The sequence below is a fragment of the Solanum pennellii genome, chromosome 11, assembly GCF_001406875.1.
Source record: "Solanum pennellii chromosome 11, SPENNV200".
NCBI classification, from domain to species: Eukaryota; Viridiplantae; Streptophyta; class Magnoliopsida; order Solanales; family Solanaceae; genus Solanum; species Solanum pennellii.
The window spans coordinates 7,935,686-7,941,184 of NC_028647.1; the positions used below are offsets into that span (position 1 = coordinate 7,935,686).

At 33.4% G+C, this 5,499-nt stretch overlaps 1 pseudogene; it reads left to right on the plus strand.

The window, feature by feature from the left end:
* The first annotated feature begins 473 nt into the window (after positions 1–473).
* LOC107003601 lies at positions 474–4,986 on the plus strand (annotated as a pseudogene).
* The last annotated feature ends 513 nt before the right edge of the window (positions 4,987–5,499 follow it).

The following is a 5,499-nucleotide window of genomic DNA, read 5'->3' on the forward strand; positions in this document are numbered from 1 at the left end:
TGGGGTGGGGGGTAGTGATTGGGGGGGATGGTTTGAGGGTAAGGACAAAATAAATTGTTTTTTTTTTTAACAAAAAAAAATTGTAGTTTGGAGTTGAATGAGAGTTTTGGAAAATGTTTTTCTTAAATTTTGAAGGGCAGTCATTTTTCTTAAATTTGAGAAAAATGAGTTGATTTGGAAAATGTTTAGCCCAACCATGAGAAAATTGGAAAACATTTTTCGGAAAATATTTTCCTTTCGTATCAACCACACCCTTAGTGCCTTAATTAAATATTTGTTTGACTGAAACATGAAATCTTTCTCCATTATAATTATGAAATTAAAAAAAACAATAATATGCCCCTTTTCTTCCCCAGTTTCATCTTCAACTATTATATATAGCCCTAAAAACTGAACAACGCATACACGTTACATAAAGTTTCAAGTCCTGTTCATTCATATAGCTAGTGTTAACAACTTTGTCAAAGGAAAAGATGGTGGATGTGGATCCTTCTAATAGCAGCAAGAGCAAAGAGGAGATAATGAAGATGATTGTCAACAAGTTCGACATCAACAAAGATGAACATCTAGGGATTACTGAGCTATTAGAATGGATTATGGCAGTTGAACCCACGTTAAATAACGATTTGCAAAGGGTTCCATCTTTCCTTAAAATGTACATGGATACTTACCCCTCTTTCCTAATTGATTCAAAAGGATTGTCCTATACTGGCTTCAGTCTCATTTATGCCGATGGTCTTCGTAACCTTGATCATGATTTCAATACCATTAATACCCCATCACTCGAAATTCAGACCCCAATTCAACATCAGGTATATATGTTATACTATATATTAATTTTTTGTGAATCTTTTCACCAGAACTAGGTCACATGATTTTAAGGTAATCCTTTACCTCATAGGGATTTGTAAAGTAATCTAACTCAATTGGTTTTAATTTGGATTTGAGGCTCAACCTAGGGTTTATAAGGCTGCTCAAATTTTCTTGTATTGCTAATACAATCGTTAGCTGAAATTCCTATTAAACAAAGAACTATATAATAACACAGCTCATATATGTATCATTTTCTCTAATATATCGTGCCAAATACCCCTTACTATATTCTAACCTATTGGGGCATGTAATTAATCTATCAAATTATAAATGTAAGTTGTCTGTAGAGTTGAACTACTTTTGGATTAATTCCTCAACCACAATAGAAAATTGCAAAATATGACTCTAAAATCAAAAAGACTTATGATATGAGAACTTACATTGCATAATTTTGCAGGTGGCATCATTACAAGAATGCGCAGTTGTAGGACTTCAAGTACAACAAGAGCAACAACAACGACGTATGCTTCAACCGTACCAAGTACAACAAATACTACTAGAACTACAAGCACAACAAGTTGCAAGTCTAGCGGCAACTAATTACTCACATAATTCTATCGTATCAAACAACAACCTCATCGACAACTTTTACAGTGCTAGGATGGTAAATAACTATAGAAACACACCCCAATAAGTGATACAAATATCTTGTCTTTGAGAACATTTTATAATATAAAATTGATTTGTTTTATAAAAATTTTGTAGGAAGGAGGGATCAGCTCAAATGTGCAGGTGAGTAGTTACGGAATCACGGTACTATAAGAGATACAAATACTTCATCTACCTTTAACACTCTTTGAGAACATTTAGCAATGTTTCTTTATAGGCCATCATCTAAACTCAAATCACAAATGATTTTACCAAATTCGAATCTTAAATAGCCTTTAAAATTATTGATATTTAGGCCATCATATAGACTCAAATCACAGTATATTTTGCCAAACTCCAAAGTTGGAATTCTACCCTCCTAATTACTCAAAGGAACACCGTACAGACAACGTGTTTCTGTTTGTTTGTAACTTAACGATAATCAACCCTAACAACACTTTGTATTATTTATAAACATCAAACAATACAACGATTACAAAACTTTGTAACCTAAGGAATTATAAACTCTAATTTCTAGCTGCCCAAAGACACAAAAAATCCCGTTTTATATCTTCTAATGTTCTTCAAGTTCTACAACTTGTCGAACAACTCCTACTCACAAAACTCAGATTGTAAACAAGACTTTTGAATACAATCTTACAACTTCTCACTTAACTCGCAACACTCCCCAAGTTAATATCAAAACTCTTTCAAACATCTTGATAGTATTTTGATTTTCTCTCTACGTAAGTGCGCAATTTTCCTTCAAGCGAAACTATCTCCCTATTTATAGATTTGGAGTTGAATTCAAAACCTACTTCAACTAGAAATCCTACTTCATGTAGGACTCCTCTTTTGTGTGGAACTCCTAGTTCAACTCGAACTTGTCTTCACCGAACCTCTTCTTCGTTCTTCTTAAACTATGTCGCCTCAAGCTATTTTCTTAAACAAGTAGGAATAGCTCCTTTATCACTGCCGCCGCAAAGAAACCTTGTTTAATTGAAATCCTCGTCTATGTAGGACTCTTCTCCTTCTCGACTTTAATAAACAACTTTTCACAAATTTTTTCCTTAATTAGATAACAAAGCAGATTGCATTAAATTTAATTAAGAAAACTTTGTCAACTAAAGAATCCTTCTACGACTTTGATTTCTTCTTGCGTTAGGACCTCTCTTTGCAATTTGCTTCGAAATAAAGCTTTTCATGTAATTTTCCTTAATTAGATACAAAACTTTATTGATTTCTAATTCCTTCTTTTATGTAATTTATTTCCAAAAGCATTTTCCCATTTCAAACTTAGTTTAAATTGAATATATATGCAACTTTGGCGTTCTTCAACATAATCAGCAGTACTCCAGCTTCAGACAATGTCCCCTTTTTGAATGATGCCAAATTATTCAAGCCTTTGTAGATACACTGTGTTGCATTTCATTGAATGTACTAACATTTATCATCAGCAGCCTTGCTTGTCTTGCTTCACCGTTTCTTGGCAGATGACTTATTAGTGGACCTAGAAAGGAGACCTTCATCTAGTTCTCATTGTACCTCTGTAGTAACCCGAATGGGAGTTGCCATGAGATGAGACTGATCGGCAGAAGTACTTGATTTGTCAGATTTTTGATCAAGACAAAATTGGAGTTTCTTAGGCATCATTCTTGCCAGTTATCTTCGTAACCACAGATCACGTCTGCTAAACTTGTTCCATGATGCAATCTTTTTCATTCTTCAAAATATACATACTCATGTGTACCTAACATCCAATTAAATAATCTTAATCTTTGTCGTACAATGCCAAATTGATTATAGATGAGATTTTAGATAAAGGTAGTGCATTTGATTGTTACATAAATAATATCAAGTTACTATACGTTAAATTGATGCAATTTTCTTAGAGCAGTTGTTGTATCGACACTTCACAAAAGCTCCTTTACTTTATTTGTACTAAACTGAGACTTTATATTCTTTATAATATTCTTATCATCATCCTCTACAACTATCAGAATGCTGAAGAACGGATTGAGTCAACAGTATTGTACGATGGACCTCATCCTGAATTAGCTGCTAGGCTTGAAAAGGAAATATTGGAGACAAAGAGGATTCTACAGGAAGCAATGGTATTGCCATTGTTGATGCCTGAGTATTTCCAGGTACGACCGATAATTTGTTGATTCTGAATAAGAGTATTCTAATGCACTAGGAGCGAGTGCATGTTTGGTATGACGGAAGTGATATTTCAGGAAATTATTTTTCATCATTTTTTGGTGTTTCAAAATGATTAAGAAAATAAGTTGGAAAAAGTTTTTTCTGTTGAAACTGAATGATCACAGAAATTTTTCGATCACGGAAATAACAAACGTGTGGTAGATACTTAACATGAAACTTTTTGTATTGAATATTATTTCCAGGGAATCCGGAGACCTTGGAGAGGAGTTCTTATGTTTGGTCCTCCGGGGACAGGGAAAACACTCTTGGCCAAAGCTGTTGCTACAGAGTGTGGGACAACGTTTCTCAATATTTCTTGTAGTTCGTTGTGTGGAGATTGGTACGGGGAGAGTGAGCGATTGACACGGTGCTTATTTGAGATTGCCCGTACTCATGCGCCAACTACAATTTTTATTGACGAGATTGATTATCTTTGCAGTGCCAAAGGGTAAGTAAACCTTAAAAATTTAAATAAATTGTCATGCTCCTCTTTACTTCACTTACCTCTTGCATTCGCATCATTTATGCATCTGCTCAACAATATATTGACATTAATTTGAGAATAAAAAATTATTTATTATGTTAAACTTATAATTTTTTAGTTTAACTTGTAATACTTCGAAGCCGTTTCTCATGTCTGCTACAGAGCATGAAGCATCCCGAAGGGTAAAGGCTGAACTTCTAGTTCAGATCGATGGGTTAAACAACTCTAATAAAATGGTGGCAGTTTTGGCAGCAACAAATTTCCCCGAGAGTCTTGACGAGGCACTAAGGTTAGCTTTACTACTTAAATTCGTAGTGAATATTCGGTATTTTTACTTTCATTTGTGCTCATTTTCATCTCTTGATCTTGTTTAATTGCTGATTCATTGTGCTACTATAGGAGACGGCTAAAAAAGAGGATTTACATCCCACTTCCTGATTTTAAGAGTCGTAAGGAGCTTATAAAGATAAACTTGAAATCAATCAAGGTAAGCTATCATTATTTCGCATATTATTGAAATGAAAGTGTTTTTTTTTAATTCTAAAAATTGAATGCAGTTAGCTCCTGGGGTGAATATTGACCAAGTGGCACGAAGAACAGAAGGTTACAGTGGAGACGATCTAACAAAGGTCTGCAGAGATGCTTCTTTTAATGGGATGAGACAGAAGATATCAGGGAAAACTACAGAGGAGATTAAGAACATATCCAAATCTGAAATTCTGAATATTTCGGTTACGATGGATGACTTTCTAGAAGCTTTAGATAAAATAAAGCCCACAGTTTCTGCAGGGGACATTCAACAATATGAGAAATGGCTTTCAGAGTTTGGATCATCATAGAAAGATAAACTAATTCAAATTCAGAAGTGCTTCTTTTTTTATGAGGAGATCGCGTTGTGAAGATCAAATTGATCGTTGTGGACAAATGGTCAATAATGTTATAGCGTTTTCAAATTTTCACACCCATGGGCAGATATTTAAGGAATTATTTTTGTTAGATGATCTAATACTGATGATACTGCTATTGCTATATGGAGTCTAACGCCTTGTTTGGATTGATTTTACCTAATATTATACTTGATATATAATTATTAAGATCTAAGCGTAATCATAATTTATTTACTTTTATTTAATAAATAGATATCACAATAACTTATAAAAATGGAGAAATAACAAAAATGAGGTAATACTAATAAGAATAATTAAAGACGTTTCTAGAACTATTTAATTTTCTAGTTATCATTCTTGGTAGATTTTTATTTGCATGAAGTTACATTTTTACCTTTGATCATCTTTAACTTTATGTATAGAAAAATGTTTCTAGAATTATTTATTCTTGATAGAATTTATTAG